Source organism: Mus caroli, unplaced genomic scaffold (genome assembly GCF_978045245.1).
Source record: "Mus caroli unplaced genomic scaffold, Mus_caroli_1 scaffold_5, whole genome shotgun sequence".
NCBI lineage: Eukaryota > Metazoa > Chordata > Mammalia > Rodentia > Muridae > Mus > Mus caroli.
In genome coordinates this window covers 103,518,136-103,543,419 of record NW_028227260.1, presented here as the reverse complement: position 1 = coordinate 103,543,419, position 25,284 = coordinate 103,518,136, and the positions used below count along the sequence as shown (strand labels likewise).

General features: G+C 38.0%; 1 non-coding gene across 1 annotated transcript; it reads left to right on the top strand.

Annotated features, from left to right (window-relative positions):
• The first annotated feature begins 728 nt into the window (after positions 1-728).
• Trnag-ucc (transfer RNA glycine (anticodon UCC)) lies at positions 729-800 on the top strand. Its single transcript has one exon. It is a non-coding gene; the product is annotated as a tRNA-Gly (tRNA).
• The last annotated feature ends 24,484 nt before the right edge of the window (positions 801-25,284 follow it).

The window sequence follows — 25,284 nt, the reverse complement described above, 5'->3', positions numbered from 1 at the left end:
TTGATTTGGATAACACACAATTTGTTTTTCCCTGTTAAATATTTCTTATTTGTGACTTAGAAGACCGTCAGTTGTATAATTTTGTTTACAAATAATAATTTATAAACATATTATATTTATATTAGCCTAAGAAATTCAGGAAGCCAAAATAAATTGTCTAAGTGTTTACCATCTTGCATGATCTAGTCCCCACACAATATCTATCAGACCTACAGGATTTTGCTAATTTAACTATAAGGTTGTGTAATATTGCTTCTGAGTGTGTAATTTTATTTTATCCATTATTTATATTATCTCTAGTAATAGTAAACTTTTACTTTTATTCCCTGATATCTTTTCTTTAATACTATGTATTAATCCTCCAACAATGCATGCTTATTTTTCTGTATTTATTTGTTTATACTGATTATCTCTATGTTGCGCTGGTTGTCCAAGAACTTGTAATACATACTGTTATTTTTCAATATAAAATAATGGCTCAATTTTAAAGGAAATGTAAGCGAAATATGATAATTCACATTGAAAATGAGAGTAATTACTTAAAGTATAGCACTACAATTATTTAACTCCTTTTGACTTAGAGGAAGAAAATGAGTTTACTTTTCTTGAAAAATAAATGTGAGTCTGGAAGAGTTAAGAAGAAAGCAGGAGGATTTAATTGATTCAGCCACACATTCCCAGAAATTGGAAAGAAACCATAACAAAAAATAAATAAATAAAAATAACCTGCGTTGGTGGTATAGTGGTGAGCATAGCTGCCTTCCAAGCAGTTGACCCGGGTTCGATTCCCGGCCAACGCAGCAGCAAACTTGCCGGGCGTGGTGGCGCACGCCTTTGATCCCAGCACTTGGGAGGCAGAGGCTGGCGGATTTCTGAGTTCGAGGCCAGCCTGGTCTACAAAGTGAGTTCCAGGACAGCCAGGGCTACACAGAGAAACCCTGTCTCTGAAAACCAAAAAAAATAAAAATAAATAATTTCCAAGAAATATCACCTATGTCCACAAGGACCAAGAAACCTGAGGATGATATTATTGGGCAAATATTACTATTTTTATATCTAGCAATATAACATGAATCAAAATGAATTTATGCACATAGATGGGACAAATGATTACAATTCAAAAGAAGAAAATAATACTTCATTGCCTTACATTAATCCCCATTCAGAAATGAGAATGGAGAAGAATTATTTGTAGAAGCAGATGCTCAGTGATTAGATATGATAAAATCTTAAAACAGATAGTATGTACCAAGCAGGCTCATACATGCATATTTTGTCAACTGTCTTGGAGTTTGATGAGCCACAGTACTGATACACAAATGTCATTTAATGAAGGTGATCTCTTAAAATTTTCTTCAGTGTGTTTTATTGATATTTTTGCATAAAATCAAAGACAGTAAAAACAATACCATACCATGAGAATAAGTAAAACTGTAGTTCTGTGTTCTACAGAAAGCAGTAAAGGAAGGGAAGAGAAACCCTGTAGAATATTGAAGAATATTGAAAACTCCATCAACTGATAAAGAGATTAAAGTCACTATTTTCCAGGGCTATTAATTAATTAACTGTCAACAAAACACAAGGTAGAATTGTTAAGGTAAAGGGACACTCAATCTAGAAAATGCCCCCCATCCCACCCATCACCTTGGCCTGTGGACTAGCCTATAGGGGAATATTCCTGACTAATGTTTGTAGTGAGAGGGCCTAGCCGGTAAGTATGGTGCGAGGTCTAGGGAGGTGGCCTTAGGTCCTATAAGAAAGCACACTGTGGAAGCCACAAGGAGTAAGCCACTAAATGGTACTGCTAAATGGCTTCTGATTCAGTTCCTGTATTTGGATTCTGGGCCAGAGTTTCTGATGTGACTTCCCTAGATGGTCAACTATAATCTGTGTGGTAAAATAAAATATTTCTTTCTCCAAATGCTTTTGGATATGGTGTTTTATCACAGCAATAACAACATTAACTGAGACAACAATATATGAGAAATTAAAATTCAATAAACCAATATTCCTCTCAAAATGGGGAAAATTGAATGGACACTAACTAAATTACAGTAAAATACATGGACAGGGGTTTAAATTACAGTCTATCCTTGTGGGGGGAAAATCACAGTGACAGGAGTGTTTGACAACTGGTCACATTGCATTCATACTCATAAAGAAAAAATGGCAGGTACTCAGTTCATTTTCTCTTTTTGACATAGTTCAAACTTCCAGACCACAGGATAGGGATGTTCACGGTGAGAAAGTCTTGTATCAAATAACATAATGAAAATAACTCCTTATAGACATGCCCACATGCTCATCTCCCAGATATTCTCAGTCTCATTGAGTTTACAATTGATATTAAACACTATTGTTCATAAACTCATATATTATCCAGACATTATTGTAAGTGCTTATAGTGGCAGTGCTGGGTAAAAAGAAAGGGCCATTGGATTCATTTTCCGGACAGTCTAGCCTAGTTATATGCCCAGGAGAGGTATTGCTGGATCCTCCGGTAGTACTAGGTCCAATTTTCTGAGGAACCGCCAAACTGATTTCCAGAGTGGTTGTACAAGCTTGCAATCCCACCAACAATGGAGGAGTGTTCCTCTTTCTCCACATCCTCGCCAGCATCGGCTGTCACCTGAATTTTTTATCTTAGCCATTCTGACTGGTGTGAGGTGGAATCTCAGGGTTGTTTTGATTTGCATTTCCCTGATGATTAAGTATGTTGAACATTTTTTCAGGTGCTTCTCTGCCATTCGGTATTTCTCAGGCGAGAATTCTTTGTTCAGCTCTGAGCCCCATTTTTTAATGTGATTATTTGACATTCTGGAGTCCACCTTCTTGAGTTCTTTATATATATTGGATATTAGTCCCTTATCTGATTTAGGATATGTGAAGATCCTTTCCCAATCTGTTGGTGGTTTTTTTGTCTTATTGATGGTGTCTTTAGCCTTGCAGAAGCTTTGCAGTTTCATGAGGTCCCACTTGTCAATTCTCGATCTTACAGCACAAGCCATTACTGTTCTATTCAGGATTTTTTCCCGTGTGCCCATATCTTCAAGGCTTTTCCCCACTTTCTCCTCTATAAGTTTCAGTGTCTCTGGTTTTATGTGAAGTTCCTTGATCCACTTAGACTTGACCTTAGTACAAGGAGATAGGAATGGATCGATTCGCATTCTTCTACATGAAAACAACCAGTTGTGCCAGCACCATTTGTAGAAAATGCTGTCTTTCTTCCACTGAATGTTTTTAGCTCCTTTGTCAAAGATCAAGTGACCATAGGTGTGTGGGTTCATTTCTGGGTCTTCAATTCTATTCCATTGGTCTATTTGTCTGTCACTATACCAGTACCATGCAGTTTTTATCACAATTGCTCTGTAGTAGAGCTTTAGGTCTGGAATGGTGATTCCACCAGAGGTTCTTTTATCCTTGAGAAGAGTTTTTGCTATCCTAGGTTTTTTGTTATTCCAGATGAATTTACAAGTTGCACTTTCTAATTAGTTGAAGAATTGAGTTGGAATTTTGATGGGGATTGCATTGAATCTGTAGATTGCTTGTGGCAAGATAGCCATTTTTACAATGTTGATCCTGCCAATCCATGAGCATGGGAGATCTTTCCATCTTCTGAGATCTTCTATAATTTCTATCTTCAGAGACTTGAAGTTTTTATTAGACAGGTCTTTCACTTCCTTAGTTAGAGTCACGCCAAGATATTTTATATTATTTGTGACTATTGAGAAGGGTGTTGTTTCCCTAATTTCTTTCTCAGCCTGTTTATTCTTTGTGTAGAGAAAGGCCATTGATTTGTTTGAGTTAATTTTATATCCAGCTACTTCACCGAAGCTGTTTATCAGGCTTAGGAGTTCTCTGGTGGAATTTTTAGGGTCACTTATATATACTATCATATCATCTGCAAAAAGTGATATTTTGACTTCATATTTTCCAATTTGAATCCCTTTGATCTCCTTTTGTTGTCGAATTGCTCTGGCTAGGACTTCAAGTACAATGTTGAATAGGTATGGAGAGAGTGGACAGCATTGTCTAGTCCCTGATTTTAGAGGGATTGCTTCAAGCTTCTCACCATTTACTTTGATGTTGGCTACTGGTTTGCTGTAGATTGCTTTTATCATGTTTAGGTATGGGCCTTGAATTCCTGATCTTTCCAAGACTTTTATCATGAGTGGGTGTTGGATCTTGTCAAATGCTTTTTCTGCATCTAAAATAATGACCATGTGGTTTTTGTCTTTGAGTTTTTTATATACTGGATTACATTGATGGATTTCCGTATATTGAACCATCCCTGCATCCCTGGGATGAAACCTACTTGGTCAGGATGGATGATTGTTTGGATGTGTTCTTGGATTCGGTTAGCAACAATTTTATTGAGGATTTTTGCATCAATATTCATAAGGGATATTGGTCTGAAGTTTTCTATCTTTGTTGGTTCTTTTTGTGTTTTAGGTATCAGAGTAATTGTGGCTTCATAGAATGAGTTGGGTAGAGTACCTTCTGTTTCTATTTTGTGGAATAGTTTGTGAAGAACTGGGATTAGATCTTCTTTGAAGGTCTGATAGAACTCTGCACTAAACCCATCTGGTCCTGGGCTTTTTTTAGTTGGGAGACTATTAATGACTGCTTCTATTTCTTTGGGGGATATAGGGCTGTTTAGATCATTAACCTGATCTTGATTCAACTTTGGTACCTGGTATCTGTCTAGGAACTTCTCCATTTCATCCAGGTTCTCCAGTTTTGTTGAGTATAGCCTTTGGTAGAAGGATCTGATGGTGTTTTGGATGTCTTCAGGATCTGTTGTTATGTCTCCTTTTTCATTTCTGATTTTGTTAATTATGATGCTTTCCCTGTGCCCTCTAGTGAGTCTGGCTAAGGGTTTATCTATCTTGTTGTTTTTCTCAAAGAACCAGCTCCTTGATTGGTTGATTCTTTGAATAGTTCTTCTTGTTTCCACTTGGTTGATTTCGCCCCTGAGTTTGATTATTTCCTGCCGTCTACTCCTCTTGGGTGAATTTGCTTCCTTTTGTTCTAGTGCTTTTAGGTATGTTGTCAAGCTGCTAATGTGTGCTCTCTCTGGTTTCCTTTTGGAGGCACTCAGAGCTATGAGTTTTCCTCTTAGAAATGCTTTCATTGCGTCCAATAAGTTTGGGTATGTTGTGGCTTCATTTTCATTGAACTCTAAAAAGTCTTTAATTTCTTTCTTTATTCCTTCCTTGACCAAGGAATCATTGAGAAGAGTGTTGTTCAGTTTCCACATAAAGGTTGGCTTTCTATTATTTATTTTGTTATTGAAGATCAGCCTTAGTCCATGGTGATCTGATAGGATGCATGGGACAATTTCAATATTTTTGTATCTGTTGAGGCCTGTTTTGTGACCAATTATGTGGTCAATTTTGGAGAAAGTACGATGAGGTGCTGAGAAGAAGGTATATCCTTTTGTTTTAGGATAGAATGTTCTGTAGATATCTGCCAGATCCATTTGATTCATAACTTCTGTTAGTTTCACTGTGTCCCTGTTTAGTTTCTGTTTCCATGATCTGTCCATTGGTGAAAGTGGTGTGTTTAAGTCTCCCACTATTATTGTATGAGGTGCAATGTGTGCTTTGAGATTTACTAAAGTTTCTTTAATGAATGTGGCTGCCTTTGTATTTGGAGCATAGATATTCAGGATTGATAGTTCCTCTTGGAGGATTTTACCTTTGATGAGTATGAAGTGTCCCTCCCTGTCTTTTTTAATGACTTTGGGTTAGAAGTCAATCTTATCAGATATTAGAATGGCTACTCCAGCTTGTTTCTTCATACCATTTGCTTGGAAAATTGTTTTCCAGCCTTTCATTCTGAGGTAGTGTCTATCTTTTTCTCTGAGATGAGTTTCCTGTAAGCAGCAAAATGTTGGGTCTTGTTTGTGTAGCCAGTTTGTTAGTCTAAGTCTTTTTATCGGGGAGTTGAGTCCATTGATATTAAGAGATATTAAGGAAAAGTAATTGTTGTTTCCTGTTATTTTTGTTGTTAAAGTTGGCATTCTGTTCTTGTGGCTGTCTTCTTTTAGGTTTGTTGAGGGATTACCTTCTTGTAGTTTCTAGGGCGTGGTTCCTGTCCTTGTATTGGTTTTTTTGTGTTATTATCCTTTGAAGGGCTGGATTCGTGGAGAGATAATGTGTGAATTTGGTTTTGTTGTGGAATACTTTGGTTTCTCTATCTATGTTAATTGAGAGTTTGGCTGGGTATAGTTGCCTGGGCTGGGATTTGTGTTCTTTTAGTGTCTGTATAACATCCGTCCAGGATCTTCTGGCTTTCATAGTCTCTGGTGAAAAATCTGGTGTAATTCTGATAGGCTTGCCTTTATATGTTACTTGGCCTTTTTCTCTTACTGCTTTTAGTATTCTATCTTTATTTAGAGCATTTGTTGTTCTGATTATTATGTGTTGGGAGGTATTTCTTTTCTGGTCCAGTCTATTTGGAGTTCTGTAGGCTTCTTGTATGTTCATGGGCATCTCTTTCTTTAGATTTGGGAAGTTTTCTTCTATAATTTTGTTGAAGATGTTTGCTGGTCCTTTGAGTTGAAAATCTTCATTCTCATCCACTCCTATTATCCGTAGGTTTGGTCTTCTCATTGTGTCCTGTATTTCTTGGATGTTTTGAGTTAGGATCTTTTTGCATTGTACATTTTCCTTGATTGTTGTGCTGATGTTCTCCATGCAATCTTCTGCACCTGAGATTCTCTCTTCCATCTCTTGTATTCTGTTGCTGATGCTGGTATCTATGGTTCCAGATTTCTTTCCTAGGGTTTCTATCTCCAGTGTTGCCTCATTTTGGGTTTTCTTTATTGTGTCTACTTCCCTTTTTAGGTCTAGTATGGTTTTGTTCATTTCCATCATCTGTTTGGATGTGTTTTCCTGTTTTTCATTAAGGACTTCTACCTGTTTGATTAGGTTATCCTGTTTTTCTTTAAGGATTTGTAACTCTTTAGCAGTGTTCTCCTGCAATTCTTTAAGGGATTTTTGTGCTTCCTCTTTATTGTCTTCTACCTGTTTACCAGTGTTCCTTTGTATTTCTTTAAGTGTGTTATTAAAGTCCGTCTTGAAGTCCTCTACCATCATCAGGAGATATGTTTTTAGATCCGTGTCTAGCTTTTCCGGTGTGTTGGGGTGTCCTGCACTGGGCGAAGTGGGAGTCCTGGGTTCTGATGATGGTGAGTGGTCTTGGTTTCTGTTAGTAAGATTATTATGTTTACCTTCGCCATCTGGTAATCTCTGGGGTTAGTTGTTGTCGTTGTCACTGTTTAAAGATTGGAGCAGAAGCTGTGTTCCACTCACCAGCAGTATCAAATTCCTGTGGCGGGGTCGTGGGTAGCTGGCGGATGTCAGCCGACCCTGCGCTCTAGCTACCCAGGTGCTGTTCCAGCCGGATGAGGCCTTTGGCCCTACTCAGGCCGGTTTCTGCTTCCCTAACTAATGCAGTCTCAGGTCCTGCGCGCAATTGGATTGGAGCAGGAGCTGTGTTCCACTCACCAGAAGTCTTAAGATCCTGTGGCAGGTGTTGTGGGTAGCTGGCGAGTGTCAGCCGACCCTGCGCCCTAGCTACCCTGGTGCTTTTCTGACCGGAAGAGGCTTGTGGCCCTACGTAGGCCGGATTTCTGCCTCCCCAACCAGAGCAGTCTCAGGTCCCGAGTGATTGGACTGGAGCAGAAGCTGTGTTCCACTCACCAGCAGTCTCAAAATCCTGTGGCGGGGGTCGTGGGTAGCTGGCATGTGTCAGCCGACCCTGCGCTCTAGCTACACTGGTGCTGTTCCGGCCGGATGAGGCCTGTGGCCCTACTCAGGCCGGTTTCTGCTTCCCTAACTAATGCAGTCTCAGGTCCCGCGCGCAATTGGATTGGAGCAGAAGCTGTGTTCCACTCACCAGAAGTCTTAAGATCCTGTGGTGGGTGTTGTGGGTAGCTGGCGAGTGTCAGCCGACCCTGTGCCCTAGCTACACTGGTGCTTTTCTCGATGGTGTCTTTTGCCTTGCAGAAGCTTTGCAATTTTATGAGGTCCCATTTATCGAAGAGGAGAAATCTTCTAGGAAGGATTTCCTGAGAGACAACACACTAAAGCCATGTCTCTGAGGTGTCTAAAGTCATACCTTATGCTGGCAGCCAAATTTGACAGTGTAGATGTCATCCATGGGGTACTGGTTCTGAAGATGTGAAGGGGCCATAGAGAGAAGCAGAGGCTTTGCATTGTGTAGTATGGTTGAAGTCCATGAAGAGAGACCAGGAAAAGCAATTTGTGAAAATGCAGCCCAGTGGCAGCAGAAGACTGCAGCATTTTGGCGATGCCAGTACAATGGGATTCCTACTAAGAACAGTAGCAATGGAGAAGTAGAGCCAGCCAGAGCCTAGAAGACATGCTGTGTGTGCTGCACAGGACAGAGCTGGAGACATGATGCAAAGCCAGTGGAGGAGCACAAAAGATCATGAATGAATCCCAGACATTGGACACAATTTATTACACTGTTGGAGTTCTATTTTGCTTTATTTTTTCCCTCATGATGTGAGGTCAATTGTGCTGTATATTTTATGTTTAGATGACACAAGCCAAAGTCGTTTAATAGAAAGGATTTAAACATTTTTTTCAAGAAGATCCAACAATATACTGTAGGGCATTTTCCTAATTAGAGATTGCTAAGGCTGAGTACATCACTTTGTTAGTCGTGCCATTCATGGTTTGGTGGTACTAGGTTCTATAAAAAGGCAGATTATATCCAGGAACCTTCCCTGCCAGAGGATAGCTGTCTCCCTGGCCCATGAGGATTTTGCCTGAGCATCTGCGGGAGACATCTTGGATCCTGGACTCCACCAAGACTACTTTGCACAGGTGAGAGTGTGGACTACAGAAGCTAACAACTTCTGGAACAGGCGGGAGCCACAGTGTTTCTGAGGCAGCCTCCTTTTTTAGGCTCCAGACATCCGGGCACCTTCCCTGCCAGAGGATAGGTGTCCGTCCAGCACTGGAGGGCTTTGCCTGAACATCTGTGGGAGACATCTTGGATCCCAGACTCCACTGAGACTACTCTGCACAGGTGAGAGTGTGCACTAAAAAAGCTAACAGCTTCTGGGACAGGTCCTGTTTTGGGCCTTCATCTTCTGCCAGGAGGCAAGTCAGAACACAAGATATCAGTGCACCTTCCCTGAAAGAGGAAAGCCTGCATGCAGAGAGTGCTCTGACCACTGAAACTCAGGAGAGAGCTAGTCTCCCCGGTCTGCTGGTAGAAAATAACAGAATCATGAGAGGAACAAGCTCTAACCAGAGACAACTAAAACAACTGACTCCAGAGTTTACCAGATGGCAAAAGGCAGAAGTAAGAATCATACTAAAAAAAACCAAGTCCACTCACCATCATCAGAATACAGTACACCCACCTCAGCCAATCCATAACACCCCAACACAACTGAAATCCTAGACCCAGATTTAAAGGCATATCTCATGATGGAAGAAGACATCAGCAAGGTCTTTAATAACTCACTTAAAGAAATACAGGAGAACACTGCTAAAGGGTTGCAAGTCCTTATAGAAAAACAGGAAAACACATCTAAACAGATGATGGAAATGAACAAAACCATACTAGAGCTAAAAAGGGAAGTAGACACAATAAAGAAAACCCAAAGTGAGGCAACAGTGGAGATAGAAACCCTAGGAAAGAAATCTGGAACCATAGATACAAGCATCAGCAACAGAATACAAGAGATGGAGGAGAGAATCTCAAGTGCAGAAGATTCCATTGAGAACATTGCACAACAATCAAAGAAAATACAAAATACAAAAAAAAAAAAAATCCTAACTCAAAACATCCAGGAAATCCAGGACACAATGAGAAGACCAAACCTAGGGATAATAGGAGTAGATGAGAATAAAGATTTTCAACTTAAAGGGCCAGCAAACATCTTCAACAAAATAATAAAGAAAACTTCGCAAAGCTAAAGAAAGAGATACCCATTAACATACAAGAAGCCTACAAAACTCTAAATAAACTGGACCAGAAAAGAAATTGCTCCTGACATATAATAATCAGAACAACAAATGCACTAAATAAAGATAGAATATTAAAAGCAGTAAGGGAAAAAGGTCAAGTAAAATATGAAGGCAAACCTATCAGAATTACACCAGATTTTTTAACCAGAGACTATGAAAGCCAGAATATCTTGGACAGATGTTATACAGACACTAAGAGAACACAAATGCCAGCCCAGGCTACTATACCCAGCCAAACTTTCAATTACTGTAGATGGGGAAACCGAAGTATTCCACGACCGAATCAAATTCACACATTATCTTTCCACAAATCCAGCCCTTCAAAGGAAAATAACAGAAAAAAAGCAATACAAGGACAGAAACCACTCCATAGAAATAACAAGAAAGTAATCCTTCAACTAACCTACAAGAAGACAGCCACAATAACAGAATACCAACGTTAACAACAAAAATAATAGGAAGCAACAATTACTTTTCCTTAATATCTCTTAATATCAATGGAATCAACTCCCCAATAAAAAGACATAGACTAAGGGACTGGTTATACAAACAGGACCCAACATTTTGCTGCTTAAAAGAAACCTATCTCAGGGAAAAAGACAGACACTACCGCAGAATGAAAGGCTGGAAAACAATTTTCAAGGCAAATGGTCTGACCCAAAGTCATCAAAAATGACAAGGAGCGGCACTTATTACTCATCAAAGGTAAAATCTTCGTAGAGGAACTCTCAATTAGGAATATCTATTCTCCAAATACAAGGGCAGCCACATTAATTAAAGAAACTTTAGTAAAGCTCAAAGGACACATTGCACCTCACACAATAATAGTGGGAAACTTCAACACACCACTTTCATCAATGGACAGATCATGGAAACAGAAACTAAACAAGGACACAAATGAAATTAACAGAAGTTTTGAAACAAATGGATTTAACAGGTATCTACAGAACATTTTATCCTAAAGCAAAAGGATATACCTTCTTCTCAGCACCTCATGGTACCTTCTCCAAAATTGACCACATAATTGGTCACAAAACAAGCCTCAACATATACAAAAATATTGAAGTTGTCCCATGCATCCTATCAGATCACCATGAATTAAGGCTGATCTTCAATAACAACTTAAATAATGGAAAGCCAACATTCATGTGGAAACTGAAAAACACTCTACACAATGATACCTTGGTCAAGGAAGGAATGAAGAAAGAAATTAAGGACTTTTTAGAGTTTAAAGAAAATGAAGGCACAACATACCCAAACTTATAGGACACAATGAAAGCATTTCTTAGAGGAAAACTCATAGCTCTGAGTGCCTTTAAAAAGAAACTAAAGAGAGAACACACTAGCGGCTTGACAACACACCTAAAAGCTCTAGAACAAAAGGAAGCAAAATCACCCAAGAGGAGTAGACTGCTGGAAGAATTCAAACTCAGGGGCAAAATCAACCAATTGGAAACAGGAATTACTATTCAAAGAATCAACCAAAGGAGGATGTGGTTCTTTGAGAAAATCAACAAGATAGATAAACCCTTAGCCAGACTCACTAGATGGCATAGGGAAAGCATCCTAATTAACAAAATCAGAAATGAAAAGGTAGACATAACAACATATCCTGAAGAAATCATAAACACCATCAGATCCTTCTACAAAAGGCTATACTCAACTAAATTGGAGAGCCTGGATGAAATGGACAATATTCTAGACAGATACCAGGTACCTAAGTTAAATCAAGATCAGGTTAATGATCTAAACAGTCCTATATCCCCTAAATAAATAGAAGTAGTCATTAATAGTCTCCCAACCGAAAAAAAAAAAAAAAAAAAAAAGCCCAGGACCAGATGGGTTTAGTGCAGAGTTCTATCAAACTTCAAAGAAGATCTAATCCCAGTTCATCACAAACTATTCCACAAAATAGAAACAGAAGGTATTCTACCCAACTCATTGTATGTAGCCACAATTTCTCTGATACCTAAACCACAAAAAGACCCAACAAAGATGGAGAACTTCAGAACAATTTCCCTTAGGAATTGTCTTAGTCAGGGTTTCTATTCCTGCACAAACATCATGACCAAGAAGCAAGTTGGGGAGGAAAAGGTTTATTCGGCTTACACTTCCATGCTGCTGTTCATCACCAAAGGAAGTCAGGACTGGAACTCAAGCAGGTCAGAAAGCAGGAGCTGATGCAGAAGCCATGGAGGGATGTTCTTCACTGGCTTGCCTCCCCTGGCTTGCTCAGCCTACTCTCTTATAGAACCCAAGACTACCAGCCCAGGGATGGTCTCACCCACAAGGGGCCTTTCCCCCTTGATCACTAATTGAGAAAATGCCTTACAGCTGGATCTCATGGAGGCATTTCCTCAACTGAAGCTCCTTTCTCTGTGATAACTCCAGCTGTGTCAAGTTGACACAAAAATAGCCAGTACAGGAATATTGATGCAAAAATTCTCAATAAAGTTCTCGCTAACCGAATAAAAGAACACATAAAAAAAAATCATCCATCCTGACCAAGTAGGTTTCATCCCAGGGATGAAGCAGTGGTTCAAAATACAAAAATCCATCAACGTAATCCACTATATAAACAAACTCAAAGACAAAAATCACATCATCATCTCGTTAAATGTGGAGAAAACATTTGATAAAATTTAACACCCATTCATGATAAAAGTCTTAGAAAGATCAGGAATTCAAGGCCCATAACTAAAAATGATAAATGTAATCTACAGCAAACCAGTAGCCAACATCAAAGTAAGTGGTGAGAAGCTTGAAGCAATCCCACTAAAATCAGGGACTAGACAAGTCTGTCCACTCTCTCCATACCTATTCAACATTGTACTTGAAGTCCTAGCCAGAGCAATTTGACAACAAAAGGAGATCAAAGGGATACAAATTGGAAAAGATGAAGTCAAAATATCATTTTTTGCAGATGATATGATAGTATATATAAGTTACCCTAAAAATTCCACCAGAGAACTGATAAACAGCTTCAATGAAGTAGCTGGATATAAAATTAACTCAAACAAGTCAATGGCCTTTCTGTACACAAAGGATAAACAGGCTGAGAAAGAAATTAGGGAAACAACACCCTTCTCAATAGTCACAGATCATATAAAATACCTTGGTGTGACTCTACCTAAGGCAGTGAAATATCTTTATGATAGGACCTTCAAGTCTCTGAAGGAAGAAATTAAAGAAGATCTCAGAAGATGGAAAGATCTCCCATGCTCATGGAAATAAAAATGGCTATCTGGCTAAAAGAAATCTACAGATTCACTGCAATCCCCATCAACATTCCAACTCAATTCTTTAACGAATTAGAAAGTGCAATCTGAAAATTCATCTGGAATAACAAAAAACTTAGGATAGCAAAAACTCTTCTTAAGGATAAAAGAACCTCTGGTGGAACCACCATACCTGAGCTAAAGCTGTACTACAGAGCAATTGTGATAAAAAAAAAAAAAAAAAAACTGCATAGTCCTGGTATAGTGACAGAGAAGTAGACCAGTGGAATAGAATTGAAGACCCAGAAATGAACCCACACACCTATGGTCACTTGAATTGTGACAAGGGATTAAAAACCATCCAGTGGAAAAAAGGACAGCATTTTCAAAAAATGGTGCTGGCACAACTAGAGGTTATCATGTAGAAGAATGCGAATTGATCCATTCCTATCTACCTGTAATAAGGTCAAATCTAAGTGGATTAAGGAACTCCACATAAAACCAGAGACACTGAAACTTATAGAGGAGAAAGTAGGGGAAAGCCTCGAAGATATGGGTACAGGGGAAATATTCCTGAATAGAACAGCAGTGGCTTGTGCTGTAAGATCTAGAATTGACAAATGGGACCTCATAAAATTGCAAAGTTTCTGTAAGGTAAAAGACACTGTCAATAAGACAAAAAGCCACCAACAGATTGGGAAAGGATCTTTACCTATCCTAAATCAGATAGGGGACTAATAACCAACATATAAAAAGAACTCAAGAAGGTAGACTCCAGACAATCAAATAACCCCATTAAAAAATGGGGCTCAGAGCTGAACCAAGAATTCTCAAGTGAGGAATACCGAATGGCAGAGAAGCACCTGAAAAAATGTTCAACATCCTTAATCAGGGAAATGCAAATCAAAACAACCCTGACATTCCACCTTACACCAGTTTGAATGGCTAAGATAAAAAATTCAGGTGACAGCAGATGCTGGTGAGGATGTGGAGAAAGAGGAACTCTCCTTCATTGTTGGTGGGATTGCAAGCTTGTACAACTACTCTGGAATTCAGTCTGGTGGTTCCTAAGAAAATTGGACATACTACTTCAGGAGGAACCCGCAATACCTCTCCTGGGCTTATATCCAGAAGATGTCCCAACCAGTAAGAAGGACACATGTTCCACTATGTTCATAGCAGCCTTATTTATAATAGCCAGAAGCTGGAAAGAACCCAGATGCCCCTCAACAGAGGAATGGATACAGAAAATGTGGTACATTTACACAATGGATTACTACTCAGCTATTAAAGAGAATGAATTTATGAAATTCCTAGGCAAACTGATGGACCTGGAGGGCATCACTCTGTGTGAGGTAACCCAATCACAAAAGAACTCACGCAATATGTACTCACTGATAAGTGTATATTAGCCCAGAAACTTAGAATACCCAAGATATAAGATACGATTTGCTAAACACATGAAACTCAAGATGAACGAAGACCAAAGTCTGGACTCTTTGCCCCTTCTTACAATTGGGAACAAAACACCCATGGAAGGAGATACAGAGACACAGTTTTGAGCTGAGACAAAAGGGTGGACCATATAGAGACTGCCATACCTGGGGATCCATCCCATAATCAGCCTCCAAACGCTGACACCATTGCATACACTAGCAAGATTTTTCTGAAAGGACCCAGATATAGCTGTCTCTTGTGAGACTATGCTGGGCCCTAGCAAACACACAGTGGATGCTCACAGTCAGCTATTGGATGGATCACAGGGCCCCTATGGAGGAGCTAGAGAAAGTAACCAAGGAGCTAAAGGGAAATTGCAACATTATAGGTGGAACAACAATATGAACTACCCAGTACCCCCCCCCCCCAGAGCTCGTGTCTCTAGCTGCATATGTATCAGAAGATGGCATAGTCCACCATCAGTGGAAATAGAGGTCCTTTGTTTCTGCAAACTTTATCTGCCTCAGTACAGGGGAATGCCAGGGCCAAGAAGTGGGAGTGGGTTGGTAGGGGAGTGGGTGGGGGACTTTTGGGATAAAATTTCAAATGTAAATGAAATAAATACCTAAGAAAAACTTTCAAAAGTAAATAAATAAATAAATAAAAATTAAAGAAAGAAAGAAAGAAAGAAAGAAAGAAAGAAAGAAAGAAAGGAAGGAAGGAAGGAAGGAAGGAAGGAAGGAAGGAAGGAAGGAAGGAAGGAAGAAAGAAAGAAAGAAAGAAAGAAAGAAAGAAAGAAAGAAAGAAAGAAAGAAAGAAAGAAAGAAAGAAAGAAAGAAAGGCAGGCAGACTAAACAAACCATGAAGAACAAGTCATTAAGCAGCAACCCTTCATGGCCTCTGCATCAGCTCCTGCTTTGAGGTCTCTGCTCTGGTTGAGCTCCTGTTCTGACTTGGTTTATTGGTGAACTATGGAAGTGCAAGCCAAAAAAGAAAGAACAAAAAAATAAAAAAGGAAGAATATGAACCACAAAACCAAAAACAAACTCACTTCCTCCTCATGTTGCTTTTGGATATATTTCATTACAGCAACAGAAACCCTAACTAGGATTCATATACTTTTTTGTTTGTTTGTTTTTTTGTTTTTTTGAGACAGGTTTTCTCTGTGTAGCCCTGGATATCCTAGAACTCACTTTGTAGACCAGACTGGCCTTGAATTCAGAAATTCGTCTGCCTCCCAAGTGCTTGGATTAAAGGCCTGCACCACCACACCTGGCTTTTCATATACTTTTTAGAGTTGCAGAGATAAGCTCAAAAAATATACCTGTATATATGTGTATGTATATGTAAATATATATATATATATATATATATATATATACATATATACATATGTGTGTGTGTATTCTCAAGTTGACTGTTTTGGTTAATGTTCTATTGCTGTGAAGAGCATAATCACCAAGTTAACTTATAAAACAAAGCATTTAATTGAGGACTTGTTAACAGCTTCAGAGGGTGAGTTCATGAGAATCAATCAGACTGGGAAGTGTGGTACCAGGCAGAAATGATGGTGAAGTAGCTAAGAGCTTGTGTTCTGATCTGCAAGCAGGAGAAAGAGAGGAGGAGGAGGGTAGGGAGACATAAACAGGGAAGGGGAAAGGAGGAAGAGGGGAGAGGGAAGGGTGCGGGAGGCAGAGACTGGGCCTGGCTTGGGTATTTGAAAACACAAAGTCCATCTCTCCAGCATACTTCCTCCAACATGGTCATACCTCCTAATCCTTCTCCAAACATCTCCACCAAGTAAGGACCAAAGATTTAAATATACCAGTCTTTGTGGTCATTCATATTCAAAGCACCAGAGGATCAAATACATAGTATCTTAGTTTGTTGTCTATTGCTGTTATAAAACACCACCACAAACAAAAGCCCCTTGAAGAGAAAAGCATATATTTTAGCCTACAATTTATAATCCATCTTAAAGCTATGTCAGGATAGAAACTCAAAGGGATCAGGTACCTGGAGGCAACACTGAAGCAGAGATCATGTGGGAACACTACTTACTGTTTGCTTTTCGGTTGTTTAGTTTCTTATATAATCCAGTATTACCTATCTCAGGGATAGTACCACCTCCAGTGGACTGGAGCATTCCACATCAATAATTAAATAATGTCCCCACAGACAAGCCTATTATAAGTCTCTTGGATGCTGTCATTTTTATCAATTGAGTGTCCCTATTTCCAGCTGATTCTAGTTTGTGACAAATTGATAAAATCACTTACCATTTTTAAGTCAGGTAATTGCCTTACCACTAATAGGCTCTTTCACTTTTACCCCTACAGTTTTTCTACACAGTGAGTAAAACCTGCCCTGAAACTGTTTCTAAATGTTTACTTCTCACCAAAACTATCAATTCCACCAAATAAACCTTATTAATCAATGTAGATTACACTGGTTTAGGTACTCTGCTTTCATGAGTCTTAACAAGGATATAGTGTGGGCATCTGTATTTTAGCAACATCATATGAACTACCAAACAGATCAACTTTAGCAACATGATATGAACTACCAACTAGTTTATAACAGAGTATCAATCCCTTATTCAAAATCCATTTACAATTTTCATGCTGTCTTTGTGGGGGGAAAAAGTAAAATATGCCATGTAGAGATGGTTCAGTTAAATACTTGTAGCATGTATGCATTCATATAAAAGCCATGATTTATGATCAGTTCAAGAGCTGAGAAAGAGCAAACATAATTTCTGACAGTCAGTGGCCAGCTATACTAGCTTAACCAGTTACATCTGGGTTCTGAGATGTCCTACTCAAAAGCTTATGATAGTAAGATGTTAAAGAACATAATCTCAGCCGCACACACACACACACACACACACACACACACACACACACACGTACTTACTCACATGCATAAGCACATATATACATATACATCACACACAAAAATGTGACTTAAATTTTTTGATACAACTAAGGTACTCCATGATAAAACCAAATTTACACAATATCTTTCCACAAATCCTGCCCTTCAAAGGATAATAAAGGGAAAACTTCAACACAATGAGGGAAACTAAACTCAAGAAAAAGAAAGAAATTAACCTTTCAACAAAGCTAAAGAAGATAGCCACACGATCAGAATTCCAACTCTAACAACAAAAATAACAGGAAGCAACAGCGACTTTTCCTTAATATCTCTTAATATCAATGGACTCAATTCCCAAATAAAAACACATAGACTAACAGATTGGTTACATAAACAGTACTCAACTTTTTGCGGCATACAGGAAACCCAATTCAGGGACAAGGACAAACACTGCCTCAGAGTAAAAGGCTGGAAAACAATTTTCAAAGCAAATGGTCCCAAGAAACAAGCTGCAGAAGCCATTCTAATATTGAATATAATTGACTTTCAAACTAAAGTTCTCAAAAAAGATAAGGAGTGACACTTCTTACTCATCAAAGGGAAAAATAACCAAGATGAACTCTCAATCATGAACATCTATGCTCCAAATGCAAGGGCATCCACATTCATTAAGGAAACTATAGTAAAGCTCAAAGCACACATTGAAACTCACACAATAATAGTGGGAGACTTCAACTCCGCACTCTCATCAATGGGCAGATCCTGGAAACAGAAACTAGACAGAGACACAGTGAAACTAACAGAAGTTATGAAACAAATAGATTTAACAGAGATCTATAGAACATTTTATCCTAAAACAAAAAGGTTATGCCTTCTTCTCAGCACCTCATAATACCTTCTCCAAAATTGACCATGTAATTGGTCAACAAACAGGACTCAGCAGATACAAAAATATTGAAATAATGCCATGCGCCCTATCAGATCACCACGGATTAAGGCTGATCTTCAATAACAACTTAAATAATAGAAAACCCACATATGCATGAAAGCTGAATAACACTCTAATCAATGATAACTTGATCAAAAAAGAAATTAAAAAAGAAAATAAAGATATTTTAGAGTTTAATGAAAATGAAGCCACAACATATCCAAACTTATGGGATACAATGAAAGCAATCCTAGGAGGAAAATTCATAGCTCTAAGTGCCTCAAAAAAAGAAGCTGCATCAAGCATACCCTAGCAGCTTGACAGAACACCTAAGAGCTCTAGAATAAATTGAAGCAAATTCACATAAGAGGAGTAGACAGCAGAAAATATTAAAACTCAGGGCTGAAATCAACCAAGTGGAAACAAAAAGAACTATTCAAAGAATCATCCAAACCAGGATCTGGTTCTTTTAGAAAATCAACAAGATAGATAAACCTTTAACCAGACTCAATAGAGGGCACATGGATAGCATCCTAATTAACAAAGTCAGAAAAGAAAAGGGAGACATAAATACAGAACCTGAAGAAATCCAAAACACCATCAGATCCTTCTACAAAAGGCCTTACTCAGCAAAACTGGAAAATCTGGATGAAATGGACAACTTCCTAGACAGATACCAGGTACCAAAGCTAAATCAGCATCAGATTAATGATCTAAACAGTTCCATTTCCCCTAAAGAAATAGAAATGGTCATTAGTGTTCTCCCAACAAACAAACAAAAAACAACAGGACCAGATGGGTTAGTGCAGAGTTTTATAAGACCTTTAAAGGAAGAATTCAAAATATCACTATTTGCAGATGATATGATAGTATATATAAGTGATCCCAAAAACTCCACCAGAGAACTTCTAAACCTGATCATCAACTTCAGTGCAGTAGCTGGATATAAAATTAACTCAAAGAAATCACGGGCCTTTCTCTACACAAAGGTCAAATTTGCTGAGAAATAAATTAGGGAAACAACACCCTTCACAATAGTCAGAAATAATATAAAGTACCGTGGAGTGACTCTAAGGAAGTGAAAGATCTGTATGATAAAACTTCAAGTCTTTGAAGAAATAAATTGAAGAAACTATCAGAAGATGAAAAGATCTCCCATGCTCGTGAATTGGCAGGGTTAATATAGTAAAAATTGTTATCTTGCAGAAAGCAATCTGCAGATTCAATACAATCCCCATCAAAATTCCAACTCAATTGTTCACAGGGTTAGAAAGGGAAATTTGCAAATTCATCTTTAATAACAAAAATCCAAGGATTAAAAAAAACTATTCTCAATATTAAAGAACCTCTGGTGGAATCACCATGCCTGACCTCAAGCTGCACTACACAGCAATTGTGATTAAAACTTCATGGTACTTGTACAGTAACAGGCAAGTAGATCAATGGGACAGAACTGAAGACTCAGAAATGAACCTACAGCTAGGTGGTGGTGGTGCACGCCTTTAATCCCAGCACTTGGGACGCAGAGACAGGCGGATTTCTGAGTTCAAGGCCAGCCTGGTCTACAAAGTGAGTTCCATGACAGGCAGGCAGGACTACACAGAGAAACCCTGTCTCGGAAAAACAAAAAATAAAAAAATAAAATTAATAAATAAAAGAACCCACACCCCACACACCTATGGTCATTTGATCCTTGGCAAAGGTGCTAAAACTGTCCATTGGAAGGGAGACAGCATCTTCAACAAATGGTGCTAGCTCAACTGGCTGTTAGCATGTTGAAGAATGCAAATTGATCCATTCTGATCTCCTTGTACAAACATCAAGTCTAAGTGGATCAAGGAACTTCACATAAAACCATAGACACTTACAGAGGAGAAAGTGGGGAAGAACCTCGAAGATATGGGCACACTGGAAAGATTCCTGAACATAACAGCAATGGCTTGTGCTGTAAGATCAAGAATCGACAAATGGGACCTCATAAAACTGCAAAGCTTCTGTAAGGCAAAGGACACTGTCAATAAGACAAAACAGCAACCAACTTTAGATATTATATTGAGTCGATTTTATCCCTTAGTGAAAACAATGTCACCTGACTAAGATGTGAATTATGAAATCATTGAACACTATGGGAAAATCAAGCTTGCTGACCTTGCAGATTTGTAATTACAACTTAATTTGCAAACATTTTCAAAAAGAACATCTTACAAGTGCATTCTCAAAACTTAAAAAACCTAAGTACGAAACACATAATTTTAGTGTGTGTGTCTTAATCTAAACTGTAAATTAAAAACCCATGAGAAAATCTGATAGATCAGTAATTGCTGTAGTAGTTCAGTATAGATATTATAGATTATGATATACCTGAAAATTGTTGAAATTCTGGGAACTGATAAATATGACTGTTGATTTCATCATTCTCTAAGTTTATGTCAACTTACCTTTTCATTATCAAGCAGTCTCTCATTTGTACATAAAGTCACTAAAGAGATTCATTTTGGAGTTCCAAAATTACAAACCACTAATAAACTTTAAGTCAACAAAAGAATGTCTTGTACTAAAGGCAAGAAAATATTTTCCTCTCTTTCTACATTCTCTGTCCTTTTCTTGATTTTGATAACTTTAAGAACTTCATGAAGATTGAAATATTTCTGAGAAAGTCAAAAATTTTAGGACAGTCAGAAATCGTCACTATTACATATAAAATAAGTGTCAAGTTGTGTAAGGACTCATCTTGTTGGTTCACACCATTTACCATAATCAATTTAATATCACTTCCAGCAGTGTGGCACGGTGCTGCATAAACAATATGATAATTGGAATTCCTCTGCTCCTTGAATTAGTAAGCAAGTTACAGAGCATATCAATCATGCATAATGAGTCTGAAGCATGGCTTGATTACATTTCATTTGCATAAGAATTTTCTCTAATTTTTTTAAACAGATCATTTTTAATTTAGAATAGATTTAAATGCCACACAACTGCTGCTCTCCTCCTGAAATGCTAAGCAATCTTGTTACATAATACAAAAATGCTAATCAATTTTTTAATGCAGAACCTAGCTTGTTAATGAGTTTTTACCTTTCTACATGCTGTCAAATCTCATTACACCATCACCTTTCTAGGGTATACAATTGGAGTACACATTTATATGGTTCAGTTCTAATTGCCACATCTTTTCATTGCACTTACAAAGGAAACATGTGAAAATAATTCTGAGATTCTCTAATTTGAAAAATAATTTACTCTCTTTGAATTCTGTAGTGACTGAAATCCCTACCATTAATTTAGAAAAATATTGATTCAAATATACTTTCTAATAAGGCAAATGCCAGAAGTTTATAAAAAGAAATAGTGAAAAAAGGAAATAAATTCTAGTAATTAAATTATATTGAAATAAAGTGTAATAAAGCTCATGGTCCTAAGTTCTATAAGAAGGCAGGCTGAAAAAGCCATGGGAAACAAACCAGTAAATAGCATCCCTGCATGAACTCTGCCTCAGCTCCTGCCTACATGTTCCTGCCCTGTGTGAGTTCCTGTCCTGACTTCCTTTAGTAATTGACTATGATAAGGAAGTGTAACTTAAATAAACCCTTAATTCTCACCCCTAAAATAGCTTTGCATAGACTCAGTTACAAACAGAAGCAATTTACTTTTGGTCTTTTTAAAACAGAGTTTGATAAATAAAGTTATTAATTTAATTTAAACATTTATTCATAAGAATATTCACAACACAACCATTTTCTTTTTATTTTGTTTATATTTAATATGCATTGTATTTTTATAATGAGAATATAATTTTTTATATTGCAGATAGAAAAAATCATGAAATCAATCTATTATTAATCTATTATTAAATTGAACAACATTACATCATTTAAATAACTAGTATTTAACAAGTACTTTCTTTTTTAAAAATATTGATCCAGCACACCAAACAGACCTAGGTTTTAGAAACAATTCTCATGGGATTTTTTTTTTGAGTCTGCTATATTATTAAAGATATTCTCACTTTCATCAAAAACATATTGTTTTCTTATATATTTTCTCTATAAGGAGAAATATTATTTGCTCAAAATCTAAGATCATTTGTTTTACTTAGTATGGATGTATATTTTCATTTTGCCTATCAAACAATATTACCTCTTAATACAGCTACATATAAATTAATGGTTATTCTTTGGAGGGCAGAGTTACAGATGATTACTTATTTTCTGCACATTTCAAATTTCTTTTTTTTTGATTTTTAATATTTTTATTACATATTTTCCTCAATTACATTTCCAATGCTATCCCGAAAGTCCCCCATAGCGCCCCCCACTTCCCTACCCAACCATTCCCATTCTTTTGGCCCTGGCATTCCCCTATATTGGGGCATATAAAGTTTGCAAGTCCAATGGGCCTCTCTTTCCATTGATGGCCGACTAGGCCATCTTTCGATACATATGCAGCTAGAGACAAGAGCTCCGGGGTTCTGGTTAGTACATCATGTTGTTCCAACAATAGGGTTGCAGATCCCTTTAGCTCCTTGGGTACTTTCTCTAGCTTCTCCATTGGGAGCCCTGTGATACATCCAATAGCTGACTGTGAACATCCACTCCTGTGTTTGCTAGGCCCCGGCATCTTCTCACAAGAGACAGCTATATTTGGGTCCTTTCAGCAAAATCTTGCGAGTGTATGCAATGGTGCCAGCATTTAGAAGCTGATTATGGGATGGATCCTTGGATACGGCAGTCTCTAAATGGTCCATCCTTTCATCACAGCTACGAACTTTGTCTCTGTAACTCCTTCCCTGGGTGTTTTGTTCCCAATTCTAAGAAGGTGCACAGTGTCCACACTTTGGTCTTCATTCTTTTTGAGTTTCATGCGTTTATCAAATGGTATCTTATATCTTGGGTATCCTAAGTTTTGGGCTAATATCCACTTATCAGTGAATACATATTAGTGAGTTCTTTTGTGATTGTGTTATTTCACTCAAGATGATGCTCTCCAGGTCCATCCATTTGGCTAGGAATTTCATAAATTCATTCTTTTTAATAGCTGAGTAGTACTCCATTGTGTAAATGTACCATAATTTCTGTATCCATTCCTCTGTTGATGGACATCTGGGTTCTTTCCAGCTTCTGGCTATTATAAATAGGGCTGCTATGAACATAGTGGAGCATGTGTCCTTCTTACCGGTTGGGACATCTTCTGGATATATGCCCAGGAGAGGTATTGCTGAATCCTCCAGTAGTACTATGTCCAATTTTCTGAGGAACCGCCAGACTGATTTCCAGAGTGGTTGTACAAGCTTGCAATCCCACCAACAATGGAGGAGTGTTCCTCTTTCTCCACATCCTTGCCAGCATCTGCTGTCACCTGAATTTTTGATCTTAGCCATTCTGACTGGTGTGAGGTGGAATCTCAGGGTTGTTTTGATTTGCATTTCCCTGATGATTAAGGATGTTGAACATTTTTTCAGGTGCTTCTCTGCCCTTCGGTATTCCTCAGGTGAGAATTCTTTGTTCAGTTCTGAGCCCCATTTTTTAATGGGGTTATTTGACTTTCTGGAGTCCACCTTCTTGAGTTCTTTATATATATTGGATATTAGTCCCTTATCAGATTTAGGATATGTGAAGATCCTTTCCCAATCTGTTGGTGGTTTATTTGTCTTATTGATGGTGTCTTTAGTCTTGCAGAATCTTTGTAGTTTCATGAGGTCCCACTTGTCAATTCTTGATCTTACAGCACAAGCCATTACTGTTCTATTCAGGAATTTTTCCCCTGTGCCCATATCTTCAAGGCTTTTCCCCACTTTCTCCTCTATAAGTTTCAGTGTCTCTGGTTTTATGTGAAGTTCCTTGATCCACTTAGACTTGATCTTAGTACAAGGAGATAGGAATGGATCGATTCGCATTCTTCTACATGTTAACAACCAGTTGTGCCAGCACCATTTGTTGAAAATGCTGTCTTTCTTCCACTGGATGTTTTTAGCTCCCTTGTCGAAGATCAAGTGACCATAGGTGTGTGGGTTCATTTCTGGGTCTTCAATTCTATTCCATTGGTCTATTTGTCTGTCACTATACCAGTACCATGCAGTTTTTATCACAATTGCTCTGTAGTAGAGCTTTAGGTCCGGCATGGTGATTCCACCAGAGGTTCTTTTATCCTTGAGAAGAGTTTTTGCTATCCTAGGTTTTTTGTTATTCCAGATGAATTTGCAGATTGCACTTTCTAATTCGTTGAAGAATTGATTTGGAATTTTGATGGGGATTGCATTGAATCTGTAGATTGCTTTTGGCAAGATAGCCATTTTTACAATGTTGATCCTGCCAATCCATGAGCATGGGAGATCTTTCCATCTTCTGAGATCTTCTATAATTTCTTTCTTCAGAGACTTGAAGTTTTTATTATACAGATCTTTCACTTCCTTAGTTAGAGTCACGCCAAGATATTTTATATTATTTGTGACTATTGAGAGGGGTGTTGTTTCCCTAATTTCTTTCTCAGCCTGTTTATTCTTTGTGTAGAGAAAGGCCATTGATTTGTTTGAGTTAATTTTATATCCAGCTACTTCACCGAAGCTGTTTATCAGGCTTAGGAGTTCTCTGGTGGAATTTTTAGGGTCACTTATATATACTATCTTATCATCTGCAAAAAGTGATATTTTGACTTCATCTTTTCCAATTTGTACCCCTTTAATCTCCTTTTGTTGTCGAATTGCTCTGGCTAGGACTTCAAGTACAATGTTGAATAGGTATGGAGAAAGTGGACAGCCTTGTCTAGTCCCTGATTTTAGAGGGATTGCTTCAAGCTTCTCACCATTTAC